The 18,152-nt window shown below is 46.7% G+C and overlaps 1 long non-coding RNA gene across 5 annotated transcripts in view; it reads right to left on the bottom strand.

Annotated features, from left to right (window-relative positions):
* The window catches only part of LOC131487691 (uncharacterized), a 57,542-nt gene extending 41,484 nt beyond the window's left edge, over nt 1–16,058 (bottom strand). For 3 of the 5 annotated variants that reach the window (XR_009249890.1, XR_009249891.1, XR_009249887.1), the window contains exons 1-3: nt 15,888–16,058; nt 14,227–14,398; nt 12,658–12,774 (exon numbers count right to left, since the gene is read on the bottom strand). This is a non-coding gene — a long non-coding RNA (uncharacterized LOC131487691). Of the gene's footprint in view, nt 1–6,443; nt 6,581–12,657; nt 12,775–14,226; nt 14,399–15,887 lie in introns of all 5 variants that reach the window. The other 2 variants (XR_009249889.1, XR_009249888.1) reach the window with 2 other exon arrangements.
* Between the last annotated feature and the right edge of the window lie 2,094 nt (nt 16,059–18,152).

Raw genomic sequence — 18,152 nt, 5'->3', positions numbered from 1 at the left:
CCAAACAGTGGAGCTGCAAAATATGGAAAGCAATGTTATCACTAGACCTTGAAAGGGAAACTAGACAAATCCACAATTATAGGTAGAGACTTCAACATCCCCTGTCAATAACTGATAGAACAACTAGACAGCACTCAACAAGAGCACAGAACTCAACACCACCATCAACCAACAGAATCCAATCGACATTTAGAGAACACTTCACCCAGCAACAGCAGAATAAATACTCAAGCATCCACGGACCATGTATGAAGATAGACTATATCCTGGGCCATTCAGCAAACCTCCACAAATTTACAGGACTTGGGGGTAGCTCACAAATCTCCTGGGGGGTCGGAGAGTCAGACATGGAAGCTCTGCCACCAAGAACAATTAAGAATCAAGCATTACCACAGGCCTGCTTCCTGCAAAGATGTCCCCGCCACCACCACCTGCCTGGACCACATGCTGCCTCCGCCAGGACCCCAACCATAGCTGGCCCTGAAAATGGATCCTTTGCAATGCCACCTTCCTGAAGATCAAAGTCCGTTTCGGGGGAGTGGGGGAAGGGAGGCGGTGTCTCATCGAAGGAGCCTAAGTCACGACTCTCTACTCCATGCACAGGGGTGCTGAGAAGGCAGACGCCTAGCTCCTCCATTGGGGAATCAAGAGTTAGAATGCAGAGACAAACTTAAGAAAATATCCCAGAAAGTCAGGTGCCACCCACATGGGAAATGCCCACTCACTAGCGAATGAAAGCCCCTGCCCCCCTCCCCAGGCCTGCATCAGTCACTGTACTCCACCCTCCACTCCTGGCCCAGGGTCCAGGCTCCTAAGCATTTGCAGTAGGAAGGTCCAGCTCCCCTGCAGAACTCAGGGGCTTTTCCAGCTTCCTCTGCATACCTTTCCCAGACCCGGACTCCCTTCTGACACATGAGAACTCTTAGGTGGAATAAGTCACCAGTTAAAACGAACTCATTGCATACTCCACATTATCTCTCCTTCCAATCTTGCTTGAGTGAATTCCTATCTTCAGGTCGGGTTGTTTTTCATTAGAAATGAATCAATTTCAGGCACAGGACCAGCTATCTGTCAGGAGGAGCAAGTAAGGGCAGAACACGTGCATGCACACGCATACTGGCACATGAGAGAGCTGTTGCTGTCGAGCCGAGAAAGACAAGTGACACATTTACATTCTGCCCCAGACAAACGCTACAAGGTCTCCCTGGTCCCAGATTGAAGAAACCACAGGCACACCGTGTGGGCAGGGAGAAAAGAGCCACTGGAACAGCTCCTCTAGTCACTCAAATCGTCCAAGTTCTCACCCATCCGTGCAACGTTTTGGACTTCCGGACGAAGGGAGGATGGGTAAGGAGAGAAATGGAAAGTAGTACCGATAGTGGTTAAGAGCTTTGGTGTCAGACTGACCTGGGCTCAAATCCCAGCTTGGCCACTGCTTACCGTGTGGCCTTGAGCAAATTAATCCCTCTGCGCTCAGGTTGTTCAACCATAAAAACAAGATAACCAAGGCCTTCCCCTCAAAAATGTGAAGAGAATTAAGTGAGATGCTGTTTGTGGAATGTTTGGCACATAGTATGTGCTCAATAAATCACTGCTGCTCATTTCATTATTAAGGCAAAGTTTAGGGTTTTTTTATCTTTTGTTTTTTTAACTACAGAATACAAAGGACAGAATGCAAGGACAGAATGCTACAGTATTCACACCCTCTTGAAAGCCAGGGGATTGAATTAAAACTTGCTGGGGAAAACCAGAATCTCCCTTCCTTGAAATATAAGCCCCAGGTGCATGGGTGTAGATACGACACGCTGGGATGCTGTGCCCACTGTGGCCAGGTTCCACAGGACCAGAGCTGGGCTGGTGGCCCCAGGTGGTCAGAGACTCACGAGGGTTCTCCAGCCATCTGCGACAGGGTTTGGGTCCAGCTCCTGGATCTGAGATCTGGGGACACAGAGGCAGCCTGCAGAGGAGAGTGTGGCCAGAGGACAAGGCAAGAAGGCACAGGAGCCTGACCTCCTGCAAAGGGAGCCTCTGCCTCATTAAAGGAGGGCCTGAGAGCCCAGCTGAGTGAGTATGTAGGGCCAAGTTAAACAAAGACCAATCCGAGGAAACCTACAGGCGGAAAGAGTAAGCACCCTCTCAACATCAGTGAAACTCCACATACCAGGAACAACCCCTTCCTCAAGACGAAGTGACAGGAGAGTCATTCCCCAGGGAACGTTTCCCCATGGAACACCTCTTGTGTCAGCTGCCAACTGGAAGCCAGGTCAGGAGGCACAAAGACCACATCTGCTTCCAGCAAGTTCTGCCAAGTAGCTTCTGGGTCCGACCGCATGGTTCGAATCCCAGGTCCACGGTGACTAGCTGTGTGACCTTAGGCAAGTTGCTGGACTGATCTGTGCCAGTTTCCCATCTGCAGAAACAGGAAGAGTGATAATCCCAACTGTACAGGAGTGTTGTGCGGGTTACACTGAGGTAAGGTCTGTTGAGTTCTTGCAACTGTGTCTGGAACACATGGAGTGCTTGGGACACAGTGCTCAATGTGATAATTATTGTTGTTATTATTATTATTCTTATTATTATTAATTTTAGTATCACTGCCACTCTCCTCCCGACGTGGCTGCCAAGCAAACAGCCTAGGAAACCACACTCTCTAATTGTTCAGGACCTAGGAAATGGAGATGAGATCCCTACAAAGTGAGAGAGTAAACTGAAGACACGGAGAAGACCTCATTTCTCAAGGTCAACAGGATACATTCAGCAAAAGCAAAGCAGCAGGTGCATCTCAGGCCAGACAGACTCTGGTTCAAAGTCAGGCTTCAACACTGACTCTGTGACATTGGGCGTGTTGCCTAACTTCTCTGAGCTTCTGAACCCTCCCCCCCCCAACCCCAAATTAGGGATAAAAATCCCTACCACCTCCCTTGCAGATTTATTCCTGCGCGTTAAATAATGTACAAGTGTCCCCAAAAAGGGTTCGCGTGCTGCCTAGCACCTAGTCGGTCCCAGCAGAAACTGGCTCCTTTTCCTCTGTTCCCAGGATGAAACTCTGCAGCGTCTGGCTTAAGTATCATGGCTCTGAATACATCCTCCAAAGTAATAAGAAAACCCTTCCCCACTCCCCACACCTTCTCTCCTCCTGTCTGAATCCAAAGCAACATCCAGAAAATAGTAATAGCTAATCCACTCTTGCCCTCTTACTGTGGGAGGCCCGAGTTCAAAGTCCATCTCCTTTGATGACTGTGCAACATTGGACACGTTTCTTCCATTCCCTGGGCTTCAGTATCCTCATTTATAATTGAGGGATGACAAGCCACAACAGCTCGTTTGCTGCTTTAGTTCTTTGCGTTCAATTTTGCATTATATATCAAAGGGCCTTAATTTAGGACATGGCAGATAACCGTAGGTGCCCCACGTTTTGCACATATTATGTCATTCAATCCTCACGATAACCCTATTCCCCCATGTTTCGGCCTGAAACTCAGGCTCAGAGAGGTCACGCCAGTAACCCAAAGTCACACAGCTGCCCTTCCAGGCTTAAACGGTGATTGCCAGACTGATGCTTTTGGGGGTCCCACCGAGAAAAGGGCTTGGTTGCCCTTGTGGGGAGCAACTCCAGGGCTCCCCAGTGTGAGCTCGGAGACCTGCCCGAAGCGTCAGAGCAGTCTGTGGCTCTCAGCCCCACCCCCTACACAATGTGGGACCCCTGTTTCTCCAAACGGCAGTGCTCACGGTTCATTTCCAGAAGCCGGGCGCACGGGGACGGGTTTCACAAGGACTTTGCTGGCAGGCCCTTGGTCTCTGTTACTAGAGATTTAGTTGCGAGTGAAAGAGGTCCATTGTGTGTCCTCTGAATGAATAGCCCATTTAGACAAAGAATTCAACTGGTTTTTCACAGAGAAAGAAGACAGCCCTGGTGAAAAGAGAGAACAATGTAAATCATTCACCAGAGTTCTACTTAAACATCAAAGCTGGGTGGCCAGCCAGGTTAAGGGCCACAGCACAGATCAGGCCGAGGCCACACCGGTGTGCAAGACTCTTCCTTGGCTGAGGAGTGGGGTACAGGAGCTCTCAGCCCAGGCCCTTCATGGGCCACCTTGGCCAACTCAACTCCTGGCCCCTCAGGGATAAATTAAGGCAACTGGACTGAGTCAAGAGTCTGCCATTGGGGTTCCGTGGAAATACTTGGGTGCACTAGATTATCTACACTCAGCTGGTTCTCAGCTGTAGCTACACATTGAAATCATCTGCAGAGGTTTTTTCGTTTTATTTATTTTTTAATCTTTATTTATTTTTGAGAGAGAGAGAGAGAGAGAGAGACAGTGAGAGCAGGGGAGGAACAGAAAGAGAGGGAGACACGGAATCCAAAGCAGGCTCCAGGCTCTGAGCTGTCAGCATCGAGCCCGACGCAGGACTCGAACTCATGAACCGTGAGATCTGAGTCGAAGTCAGACGCTTAACCGACTGAGCCACCCAGGGACCCCCAAGTCTGCAGAGTTTTTAAAGCTACTTCCACTTGGCCGCATTGCCAAGGATCTTTGAGTTCTCTGGTATGAGGCACGGCCTAGGCATGGGGGAATTTTTCAATACTCCCCATATGATGTTAAGGTCCAGCCAAGATTGAGAACCAGTTAGCCCCAGGGGCAGAAACTGTTTTGGCCACAGCTCTATCCAGAGCTGGGCACAGGGACTGCCATATACTTGGTACCTAAGTAATATACGTGGGATGAATGTGCATATGCTGCCCTAAGACATTAGAGAGAAGCCACCCAGCCCCAGCCTCAATGACAAGACCTCTGTTGATCACTCTATCATCTCTTGGGATTTGGAACAGGTTTCATTTTGTTCTAAAGGTTGTCATCTTGAAAACTTAACAAAATACACACACACACACACACACACACACACACACACACACCACTGGATCATCAAATCTCTGAGATTCAGCTCCAAAGCACACTGATTTCAAGATCACAAATCCCTTCTTGCCCTTTGAGAGCAATAATGCTTTTTGTTTAAGTTATCGGGGCAGCCAAGGCCTGGGAAGGGCCCCACTGAAGGCTGCTGTGCATCCTACCTGCTCAAGCCAAGGACTTGGCTCACATGGGCAGCCCCTCCTGGTCTCTCGTGCCGACCCCTTCCTCAGCCCCACCCCCAGCCATTGATGACCTTGCCATTCCATTCTTGTTCTTCTAACACTTCACGCTTCTTCCCTGAGTGAACTCAACCGCTCCCAAAGTTCTAACTCTCATTTATAAGTTCACAACTTGGGATCCGTATCTCTGGCCCTGCCCTTCCTAGCTGAGCTCCAGACCCGACTGCCTACTGGGTATCTCCGCCTCAACTTCCCTTAGGCACCTCAAATTCAGCCTGTCCCAGAAATGAACTCATTACCTCCCCCACCCAAACCTGCTCTTCCTCCTGCCTTCTCTATCTTGATGAACAGCATCATATCCACCCAGTTGCCCAAACCAGGAAACTCTGGAATCATCTTTGTCCTCTCCCGTGCCTCCCACCCCACCCTGGGTGTTTTTTCTCTGAAACAGCCACTGACTCTGTCCTTCTCCTCTCCTTCCAACTCTCTAACCTCCACAGCACTTCCCAGAGTAGCTTTCTAAAACCCAGATCCAAAGACGCCAGTTGAAATTAGTTCCGGTTCGTGAGCGAGGCAGACGGATTGGGAGCCCACACATGGCTCAAGCTACTTCCTCTTCTCCCCGAAGCTGTGCTCTGTCCCCTCCCTCTCACCTTGCACGCTGCCTGACCTGAGCCACTGCTTAGTAATAACATATTTGCCACGTAGTGTTCCTCTCGTGTATGTGAGGTCCCGACCCAGGGCCTGAACGTGTGATCTTTCCCCCTCCTTCCCTTGCTCTTAGACTCAAATGCCCTGCCCCTCCCTACATTCTTCAAGGCTCAGAGAGCACTGGCTTTCAAAGCTTTGCCTCACCCCTTACGAGGCAGGCTTGATGAAGGGGCTACCTGAATAGCAAATAGCAAAATAGATTTCTTATATGCCAAGCATTTTTCTAAGCGCCTTACCTATTTTAACAAGTTTAATTCTCACAACAGCTCAGTGACACGGGGGCTATAATTATCCACATTTTACAAAGGAGTAAACCGAGGTATGGAGAGGTGAAGCCCAGACACCCAGACCTGAACTCATTCAGACGATGCTCATAATCACTGCCTCCTAAGAACTTATATCTGGATGCATGCTCCTGTAAGAACATGCTTACTGCATGTTTTAGCTGAGGATGCTTTCCTTCAAACAAAATCCTACACCCAGCCTGTTGCATAGAAAATAGGAGGCTGATGATGACAAGAGAGGGAGGGAAGCTCCCGTACTCCCCCATCTCAGCATCAATATTCAAAAGAATGCCAACAACCTCCCAGGGCTCCATATGAGTTCAACAAGCCAGGTCCTAAAGACATCTTTTACTTACCATTCTGTTGTGTATTGGCGAAAGTCGTTACGAGATTGCAGAACCGTCTCCAGACCCACAACATAGTTTCCGTCTTAAAATGTCCAAGTAGCATCCTAATGACTGAACAGTCCCATGCCGTTTCCCGGTGACTGAAACTTATTCCACGAAAAATTCAATCAGTTTTAGAGCTTTGTTTTCTTCAGCAGACTCTTCAAAGTATAATTTAAACCTTCAGTAACTCAGGCCATCCCTTTTGAATGTCAGTTGTTGGGCTGTGTAGGAATATTCTGTGCGGCTTAAAGCTGTTTCCCTGTGCTCAGGTGCCCAGTTGTGTGTTTTGTACTTTTTCTGTGCCTGTCACTATCAGAGGATCAGGTGTTTCAGGATCCTTGTCTCTAACACCTTACCTCCATTCCTTCTAGTCTGTTCTTTCTACCAGCTATGGACTTTCTAAAAATCAAAATTATTATAATTGTGCCCAAAGTAGGCACATATATCTGGAAAGAAACAGGAACAGAGAAGTGTTCCTCTTAGTAAAATGAATCTCCTTTAGTACAATGACTTTGCGACTTTTCTAGTGAGTTCTTAGGACGTCTTTTCCCATCCTCTTCATTCATTCATATAACATTTACTAAGCACATATTAGATTCCAAAAAAAGAAAAAAAGAAAGAAAGAAAGAAAATAAAAAGGCTGGGTGCTGAGGATAAAAAAATAGATACAGCCAAGTTCCTGCCTTCAAGGACTTGCCAGTTTAAAAAGAGAGACAAGTAAGCAGAAATAATGGTACTGCCATGGTGTAAGCCCTGTGACAACAGTCTCTAAAAAGCACAACCGAAAAACCACTTAACTCTACCTTGGGGAGTGGCAGCAACCAGGGAAGTCTTCCTGGAGGAGGTGGCGTGTGAGCCAATTCCTGAAGCATCTACTCATAAGAGGTCAATCTGTCCCACCACTACCAAAGACAAAAAAAGATAGATTGGGGAAAGGGCATGCTGGCCAGATACAGAGACAAGGAAAAATGAGAAAGTCTAGTGAGCCTTGGAACTCCAAATAGTTTAATCAAGCTGAAGAATGTGTGTGTTTACAGGAAGGAATGGGAACGGCAAGAGGCTGCATGAAAAAAGAAAGCTCAGCAAGTAGGTTTTATTTATTTACTTATTTATTCATTTATTCATGAATTCATTTATTTATTTATTCACACACTTTAATGCTTGAAGGAAAGAGAATGCAAACTTTCCAGGGCAGATTAATCATAGCACACCCATATGTATGCCATGAGCCAAGTCAACTTGCTGCAGGGAAAAGGGAAATACTAACGAAGGAGGCTCAAGTCTCATTGACCAGACACTGCTGTAGTATTTCACACGTACAGTCTCACTGAACGGTCCCAACGACCCTTTGAGGTGGGAAGGACTATCACATTTTTAAATGAGGAAATTGAGTCAAGCAGAGGTTAAGGAACTTCCCAAGGACCCAGTTTGACGACAGGGCAGGGGGCCTTAGCGTTTTGGTTTCCTTGAAGTTGAAGCAGGTGAGGGGATGAGGTCCCCCAAGGATGGAGAAGGAGAGAGAAAACAGAGAAAGAGCAACAGCTTAGGAAAGTGAGGGAGGAGGAGAGAGGGGTGCAAGGGAGGACACGGAGGAGGAAGCGGTCGTGGCCGTCGTTTCCAGTGGGAGAACCTCAGAGCTAAGCTCTAGGGCTGGAGGCCCTCTGGCCCAAGCCAAGAGAGGGCGGACAGAGCCTGGATCCCATGCACAGGCCCCCAGGTCTCTGCCACACAAGTGAGGCTAGAGCAGTGGGTCTGGGATCCACACAAGGACATGCCTTCCACCTCCACAACCCAGGGGATCTAACGACTCAGCAGGGAGAGTTCTAGAGAGCAGCCAGCGTGGATCCTTCATTTTACAGTAAATGAAACAGAGGGGCTACATGATTTGTCCACAGGCACCCAACGCAGAGTGTGGATTTTTTCTTTTTTTTTTTTGTCTTTGCCTACAATCACCCATCCGGTAAGGGAAGAGGTGGGACTAAAACCCAGGTGTCCCAGAATCCAAAACTTTGTCACTGTCCTTCCTACACAGTCAACTGCTGAGCCAAATTCTAGAGACTTAGAAGACTACGAGGCTCACCTGGAAAAAAGGGTTAGGGCCTCAGCCGCAGGAGCCAGGTGGGTGGGAAGGCACTGCTAACATAGGGAATCTTGCCAGGCTCCCGAGGAACACACATTTGCCTGTGGGTTATGGGCATGAAATACAGGAGGCACCCCCATGTTCTTTCTCAGGCTTTTCTTGAACAATCTGGTCTGGCATTGACTGAACAAAATGAAGAGAGACTTCTGGGGGGAAAAGTAGAGAAAGCCTGGAAGCCAGAGAACTTTTGTACAGATATTTCACAATATCTGGTCAACGGATGAATAGCTCCCGGGGTATCCTGAAAACGTTCTGTATGCTGCACTCTACACGATAGCCATTCTGATGATATTCAGAAGCATCTTCTCGTTTTGCCTTGCTGGCTATTAAAATTTGACACTGTCCCCTCCTATCACCCCACCCCCATGTCCTATTCCTGGGACCCTCTGGACTGTCCCATGAGCCAGCAACTAAAGGTTCCTGTGCCAGCAAGGGGGCCTCCAGACTCTCCAATAAGTTCTTATTGGTCAGAGCGTGTGCAATATTATTCGTTAAATATTTTTTCTAATGTTTATTTCTTTATTTTTGAAAGAGAGCATAAGTGGGGGAGGCGCAGAGAGAGAAGGAAACACAGAATCAGAAGCAGGCTCCAGATTCCGAGCTGTCAGCACAGAGCCCGACTCAGGGCTCAAACCTGTGAGACATGAGATCATAACCTAAGCGGAAGTCAGACACTTAATCGACCGAGCCGCTCAGGTGCCCCTATTTGTTAAATATTTTGAATATCACCCTTGCTTACAAAAAACTCTGCAATGCAGTTTGACTAAGTTCTGCAAAATTAATAGTGTACTATATGGCATTGCCATCATCCCAGCACAGTATCTATCGAGAACCCACTAAGGGTCAAGCCCTGTTCTAAGCACCAGAAAAAAAACCATCAGAGATTAATACCTGACATGGGTCTGTGCAGCGTTCATGAAGCTTCAAGTCTAGTGGGGAAAGTTCTGAACTCAATTCCGTGCGATCATTAAACAAGATGCTATGCGATCTAGTGGTTCTCAATGGGGGGCGGCACAGTCCCCCTACGGGGCTTTTGGAAATGGGGGGAGACATTTTCAGTTGTAACAACTGGAGGCCGTTACTGACTTTTAGTGGGAATGCAATGGACACTCCAGCAAAAAAGAATAGTCATTCTACCTAAAACGCCAACAGCATTCAGATTTGATAGAGAATTGTAAGCAATCAACATTGATAACGACCGTCAGACCAACGGTCAGCACATTGAACCACAGCCTGCCAGAGTTCTCTGTTGTTATTGTTGCCGCTGTTGTTGTTGTTTTATGCTGAACGTGGGGCTCAAACCCATGACCCCAGGATCAAGAGTTGTATGCTCTACTGACTGAGCCAGCCAGGTACCCCAGCCTGCCAGAGTTTTATATGATATTTACCATTAAATATTTGGGCAGAATCTAAGGGGCAGAAAGAATTTAAGGGGGAAAGTTCTGTTTACAGAATCCTACTGTACGGTCAAAGTATTACATATAACAAACGCCCCTCCATCTAAAGTCAGGCAAACGGTGCTGAATTCTAAACATAATACATGCTAAATATATATGCATATTTACTGAACACTATACTACAATAGCCAAAGACTAGATTACAAACATTGAACTTCACCCCAGTACATATAGAGTTAAGTCCTTTGCCTGCTCCTGTTTTTTTTTTTTTTTTTTTAAGTGCAATGTGCCTCCTAATCCTTGTGGTTTCATTCCTTACCAGCCAGAAAGCATTGTCTGAACGCACACACTTTTCTCTGAAGCCTCCTTTACGGTTCCTCTGTTTCAGAAACAGCAGAAACAGGAGTATTATTTTCACCCTCGGCTTTCTCTTAAAGTAAGTAAAGACCTCTTGCCCCTGACCACAGGGCTGGGAGCTGGCAAAGCAAATTCTAGGGAAGAAATAAACAGTCTAGAATGCTAACCCATCGTTCGGCCAAAACTGCAAAATATTTTCCTGGCCTCACTCCCGATTCCCACAACGCCACTGTGGGAGCTGTGGCTTATATATGGTAGACACAGAGCAGCCAGGCAGTGAACAGCTGCTGAGCGGATGAACACATGCAACGGGTCACACACAGCAAGGTCTGGACACCACCTCGAGTCACCGAGAAGTCAATTCCACGCAAGGCCCAGAGCTGGAACCTAAAACTCTGCCCTGTCTTCTATTCGATATTCAGTAGATTTTCATTGATTATGTTATAGGAGCCATGGCATTACTGAGTTCTTATGTGCCCAGCACTCTATGAAACTTAGCTGTACCTGGATATTTTATTTACTCTTCATGACAATGCTGAGGAGTAGAACTCATCGTGATCCCCATTGTCCAGATAAGAAAAGTGAGGTAATGAGAAGCGAGTTACCAAGAGACGGAGGAGGTCTCTGGGCTCCAGGGTTTAGCCGCCCAGCTCTCCAGAAGGGAGGGAGGTGAGATCCTGACTTCCCATCGGCTGGAGCCCGTGGGGTTACAACACAGCCCGCTGGACAGTTTTAGACACCGTCCGGGAAAGAGGGGAGTTGAAGAAGCTGTTCTGAATCCCGGATCATCACCACCGAAGCACTGTACCAGACATTGTGCCAAAAACTTCATTAACGACGCCTGTATAACGAGTCCCGGAAGCTCTAAGGCTGCAGAAGCTAGACAGGCCTGAGTGAAAAAGGAGGGCCCGGGATGGATTCCCAGATAAGGTGGCATCTGAGAGTCTTGAGGTTAGATGGAGATTTAGCGAGAGAGGAGCGGCACGTAGGGAAGAACACATCACCACCTCCTGCTAAAAGAAAGGACGGTGAACTGCCTCAGAGGAAGAATGTGACCCTTCTGGCAACTCATTCCTGCCGTGAAGAGCCAGGGGCCAGGGCTAAACTTACTAGGAGTAATCAGCGCAGCCCAGAACCACGGCTCTGGAGGAATTCTTTAGAAGACACTCCCAGGGTGATAGGAGAGAGCCCGGGGCTGGCCTCCGTGATGACAGGAGCTCTGCGGGTGCCAAGGACCCAAGGGGCAAGAGTGGGTGTGCACAGGCGCTCCATCAAAAGAGGCTACCCCTATGCCCCTTTGCACTTACGGGATTATACAACAGAAGCATGTACATCTCTCCAGGGGTTCAACTTTCACGGGATCCTTTAATCGCTCCAAATTGGCACTCAGTCCCGATTTACTCATTCATGTGTATTTTAGAGTTTCTCACACGGCTCCCCTGAGAGTCCCAGGCAAACCCAGGGTTCTGTTCAAGATGAATCATTCAGAATCTCCAAGGGGTTCGCTTGGGTCTCCGCAGGACATGCTGAGAACAGGTGTAGGTTATCTTGGAGTCAGGGTAGCCTGGGAAACTGCAGGGGTCACGGAGGGAAGAGGGTGGAAATACCTGATGAGGGTGCCCAGATCACCAAAGGCCGGAATTTGGGATGTGCTCATTAATAGTAATTGATGGATATGGCTCCTAGAGGATATTCTTAGGGAAGTAGGAACAGCAATATCCTTGTTTTTTTATAGTGCTAAATAGTTTTCAAAAGCTAGGTTTATAGACTCTGTGTTGCCAAGGATATTGGCATGAATTCATATTCATCATGAATCGTCTTTTTTTAAAAAGATTTTTTTGATGTTTATTTGTTTTTTGGGGGGGGGTGGGGGAGGAGCAGAGAGAGACACAGAATCCGAAGCAGGCCCCAGGCTCCAAGCTGTCAGCACAGAGCCCAACTTGGGGCTCAAACTCACAAACCGCGAGTTCATGACCTGAGCCGAAGTCAGACGCTTAACCGACCGAGCCACCCAGGCACCCCTCATCTGATGCAGGTGACACAAACCCAACTTGAAGTAGTTAAAAAAAAAAAAAAAAAAGGAAGGGGATTATTGGCTTTTCTAACTGAAAACTCTAAGGGGACTTCAGGTATATCCGGATCATGCAGCTCAGACAATCATCAAGATTTGGTCTCTCCGTGTCAGCTCTGCTTCCCTACATATGGGTCTCACTCTTGAGCAGTTTGCTACCACATGAGGGACCCTCAGCAACTCCAGGCTTACACATTCATAAGAAAGGGAAATTACTTTCCAAGAGCTCCAAGAAAGATCCTGAGATCAAGTCTCTTCACAGCATGATTTCCAAAAGTAGACGTTTCAAAAAGTCACATAGGGTCACTTCCTCTGGCCATGGTTCCACCCAGACTGGAAGGGAGAGAAAGAGACCCCATGTCTCAATGGGAGAAATGTCAATGTTACCATAAGAAGACCACGTGGGCTGGGATGTGCTGTCCAGCCATCTCTGGAAAGTACGGTCTGTAGGTGGCTAGTGTGCCCATTCAGGTTTGAGAAGCCCTGCTCTACACTAATTTTAGGCTCACTTAATTATTTGATACTTTGCTTTCCAAAGCTCCTAATATGTACAACAGCCAAAGAGCCAATACATTATTTCTACTGTACACATAGCAAGCAGGAAAACATAGGATGTTTTCTAAGTGATGTCCTATTTTCCCTCATCTGTTCACCCAGTAAATAGCCACGGAATGTCTGTCATGGGCAAGGCCGTCCCGGAGGGCAGCAACAGAGTGGTAAATAAGACGACATGGCCCCAGTTTTGTGAAGCCCAATCCAGCAGGGAAAAAGTTTCCATAAAACAACTGTAGTTATAAAGAGCGTAATGACAAAGGAAGCACACATGCTCTGGAAACCGGAAACAAGGAGTGTTCACGTAGTCTAGGGGTGCAGAGAGGGCCTGAAGGAGGTGTGGCAGTTAGTTGGCCAGCTGTCACTTTCTCTTTAAAATGTGCAACAACAGCCCCTACCCACATAGACACAATTTCCTCTTTCCCAGCTTTATTTTTCTCTGCAGATCTTTTCTTCAGCTGATATAATATATATGTACTGATTTTTCTTTATCGTCAGTCTCCCCCAGCTACGACACAGGCTCCATCGTCTCATTCACTGTGGGAGCCCCAGGACCTGTACAAATGCCTACCTAACACATAATTATCACTCAATAAATACTTGCTGGATGAGTGCACAGTGTTCTAGGCAGGGGGACTAGCATGTGCAAAGGGCCCCAGGGGTAAAAAAAAAGTGCAGAGCATTCTGGGAACTAATAGGGGAAGTCCAACAGAGCTGGAACATGGAGAGAGAAGAGAAACAGAGTTCGCTACCAATACCCATTAAGGAATCCACCAGCTACTTAATGAGGGCCTACACTGTGCTGGGCACTATTCTAGCCATAAACAATGTATCTGGTTTGAGTAGACAATAAAAGGGCAGAACCCACTGATTGCCTTCAGTCAGTAACTAGGATTTTTATGAACATGTGGTCAAAACCAGTTTGTAAAGACACTATGGTAGTCATTGCCATAAGCTTACAAATGTTCACTATGTGTTCCTGTGCCACCTGGCCTATGTCAGCTTTATAGTCTTAATTCTCCCAAGAAGGCTTGGAGCATAGCACTTTCAATGGGTGAAAAGCAGCCATGATGTACCCACCATTCCCTCAACCCTCCTGGCACAAAACTGATACACATAAGTGTAACTCTACAATTTAGTACACATTATGTGTTCCCACGTTAACTAGTTACTGAAAAATAAAATTTTGAAAGTGTTCAATTCTATCAGGAACCTCGCATACTAACAACTCACCTTTAGACTAGAGGGCTAAATAGAAATATATATATTAAATTCTTAGCAGAAGATATTCAGAGATGATTGGTCTTTGGACAAACTCGAGTTCTAGCTGAATACAAGTATTTGCACACGTGGTTGGGTGACGGGCGACCGTGTAAAATCTGGACCCCAGAGCTTCTTGTGATCCCTGTGGATGAGAAAAACAACTAAATCAGCACTGAGGTGGACACACGAGGAGGACTAGAAATTAAGCTTGAGTGGAAATGCCAAGAAGATCTAGCTCCTTGGCACCTTAAGAGAAAAGGGATGCCTCTCCACACCCATTCCAATGGTTCTGAAGGTCTCTCAACTCACACTCTTGGAATTCTTCATTCGATGTGAGAAGTAAGGCTTCTGCCTTCTTAAAATCTCTGAAATTCTTTCAGAGCAGGACTAGCCTTACTCCCACAGTGGATTTCCGTCACAGACGGAAGCCAATCTTGATGTGAAATTGCACTGGAGGCCCGTCTTGGCCTCTGTGACCCACTAGGCTGTAACAGGCACCACTGTCACCACCATGGCCACCTACATCACCCTCTTGAAAGTTCATACCCAGGAGCTGCTTGCCCTGGGGAAAGGCTGGTGCCTGAAGATAATGACAAGGCCAGGACTCTCCTGGATGCATGCAATCAACCCCAACACAAAGTAGTGTAAGGGGGAAAAAAAGTATTTGTTTTCATTACTTTAAGGTCCATGGACCTCTGGATTCAGGAATGCTGGCTCCTGGGCCTCAAACACTGTATCACTGCCTTCAGATCTCTTGCTCTCTCTCTCTTTCTCTCTCTCTCTCCATCCATCCATCCATCTGGCCGGCCAGCCAGCCAGCCAGCCATCAATCCATCCATCTCCATCACTTTCCAACTCTCAGATTTACTTCCATTCGCACATTAGCCTGCTTCCCTCATCCCAAAGATGGCTTCTTCGACACAGTCAGGGAAAATAGCCCCAAGAAGCACCAGGTTCATTGTCCTTACTGTTCCCCACGCCAGAGGATCAGAGATCCTCCCTTTCTCACCATCCATATCTATCCTTAGTGAGAACTCTGATTGGCCCTGTTTGGGCTTATGCCACCTCCTGGACTCTTCATGAGGCCCAGCAGGCTGGAGACCTCTCACTGGCCTGAGGAAGGACAGAGCCATGATTAGAGCAGGGGAGGGGTGACTTTTCCAAAGGAAGACTGAGTGGCTGTTATCAAAAGACAAGGAATGTAAAAATAACAGGAATCCTCCACATTCCCCAACGGTTACTTGCCCCTGGGCCAGAAGGCAAGAACCTCAGGGCTCAGCCTAAGCCTTCTCTGGGCCCGAGATGTCACTGCAAATGACAGTTCCATGAATCCCTCTTCCTACATCTTCTCAATGCTCACACCCTACCCAGCCTTCAAGCCTTAAGGCAAATGCCATCGCCCCTGTGAGGCGTTGTTGGATTGCCTCCACATCAAGGGTGTTCGTCCTACCCACAATCATCAAGCACTTACTATGTACCAAGAACTGTGCTAAGCCCTTTGCTGATGTCTCATCTAATCCTCACATCTCCATGAGATAAGCACTATTACTGCCCCGAATTAGTTTCCTAGGGTTACCATAACACAGTACCACAAACTGGGTGACTTCAACAACAGAAATTTATTATCTTACAGTTCTGGAGGCCAGAAGTCCAAAATCAAGATGTTGAACAGATTAGTTCCTTCTGAGGGCTCAGAGGGAGAATCTGTTATAACTTCTGGTAGCTCCAGGCATTCCTTGGCTTGTCGGTAACATTCTCTTGTGTCTTCGTATCGCCTTCCCTCTGGATGTGCCTGTGTCTGAGGCCAAACTTACCCTTTTTATAACTACACTGGTCATTTTGGATTAGGACCCAGCCCAATGACGTCACCTTAAGTTGATCATCAACAAAGACCTTATTTCCATATAAGGTCACACTGACAGGTACTGACAGGGGCTAGGACTTCAACCCTTGTGGGGGAACACAATTCAAAAAACAAACACTTTTTTTTTTTTTTTTTTTTTTTTACAGGAGAAAACTGAGCCTTAGGGGATTATGTAATTTGCCAGAGTCACACAGCTCCTAAGCAGCCTGGATATAAACGCCTGGGATCTTAACAACTTCACTTTGTCTCCATTCTTGTCCTTCTCCAGAAATCCCATCTCTCTGCAGGACACTCAACACTGCTAACCTTGTGACCACTATTCTAAGGATTTGTGTGTAATTTTGCACCACCTTCTAGACTGTAAGCTTCTTAAAAGCAGGGGGTTATCATATTCATTTCTGCTTTCCCAGCCCACCCAGCAAGGGTTCAGTCAATATCTCTCAGATAAATAGAGGCGAACACCAAGGTCAGGGGCAAGAGCAGACCGCTGTTCTTCATAGATTGGTTTATTAATGGACCAGATCAGTCTTCTGTTGAGGAGTTAATAAAAATCTTTCCTTGACCCCCTGGCTTACTTCATTCATTCTTTCAACATACATCTATCTAATGGGCCCTTCCTAGGTATAGAGCACAGTGGTAGACACTAAAGAAACAGAAATCAGAGCTCACAAGCGCTTAGAGCCTATAACCTGGTAGACGAGACAGATGAGTCAATAAATCTTTGTAATACAATGTCTCAGAGTAAAGGGTATTGGTATCAGGAATTCTTAGGTAAGTAATGAAGGCAGGCAAATTAGGACTTGCACAACTTCTGTAGTTAGAGAAAAGACCCTATAAAGATAGCCAGGGACCATCTTTAATCTAAGAGAACAACAGCAAACAATCTTCCCCTCTCCTGCTGCAGCAGACAGCTAGACTGAAAGGAGAATGGATGAGAAACTCTACCCTGGAGCATTGTCTAAGCCAGTAAGCCATAGAAAAACCTCATTTCAGTTCCAAATCCCAGAAGGTGTGGGTTCAAAGCCAGACTCCGCTACTCATTATCTGTACGGTTAGGCAAACCTCTTTTAACATCCAAGTCTTCAGTGTCTTTGTGTAAAAGATGAGACAAAAATAACAAACTGACCCAGTTGTTATGTGAATTAAGTGAAACAAATGTGCAAAGCACATCCTATAGTGGTCAAGACTCCATAAATGTAATGAGAGTGAGTTCTGGACGTACCACACCTGGGTTTGAATTCCAGCTCTGTTACAGTGCCCCCTTGGGAAGCTACTAGACCTCACTAATCCTCAGTTCCTGCGTCCGTAAAACAGGAAAATCATCACGTACCTCCTATACAATTCATGAGATGGGCATACAAAGTGCTTAGTATATCTCTGACGTGTAAATTAGGGTAGCTGTCCTATGACTCTGGTCTACAGGGTTTCTCTCCCTATTCCCCTCTGTTCTTTTTCTACCTTCTTGCCCAGGACTCCTAAAAAAGCTTTTTTTTTTTTTTTTTTTTTTTTGTACCATGCCAAACAAAATTTCCCATTTTGTCCACTTCTAGGTGTGCAGTTCAGTGGCATTAAACATACTCCCAATGGTGTATGACCATCACCACCAACCATCTCCAGACATTTTTCATCTTCCCAAAGTGAAATTCTTATTAATTAAGAACTACTCACCCCACCTCTCCTACCATCCCTGGCAACCATTCTTCTCTCTGTCTCTATAAATTTGACTATTCAAAGGGCCCCACACAAGTGGAGTCATACGGTATTTGTTGTTTCCTGACTTGATCATTTCACTTAGCGTAATGTCTTCAGGGTTCATCCTAGGTCTCATGGTGGTAAGCATAGGTCAAAATTTCAGTCTCTGACCACTTCTTTCTAAGCTCGTTTGTCATTTACACCTCCAATTTAGGTCACTCTCTTCCCAAATGGAAATATGGAGACATGATAATACCCAAGACAGTGACTGCACACCAAAGAAACACAAAATAGATTTTTCCTGATTACAAAGGTAATGCAGTCTTCCGTACAGAATGTT

Source organism: Neofelis nebulosa, chromosome 10, assembly GCF_028018385.1.
Source record: "Neofelis nebulosa isolate mNeoNeb1 chromosome 10, mNeoNeb1.pri, whole genome shotgun sequence".
Taxonomy (NCBI): Eukaryota; Metazoa; Chordata; class Mammalia; order Carnivora; family Felidae; genus Neofelis; species Neofelis nebulosa.
The sequence above is the reverse complement of the archived record's forward strand: the minus strand, read 5'-3'. Positions and strand labels throughout refer to the sequence as shown.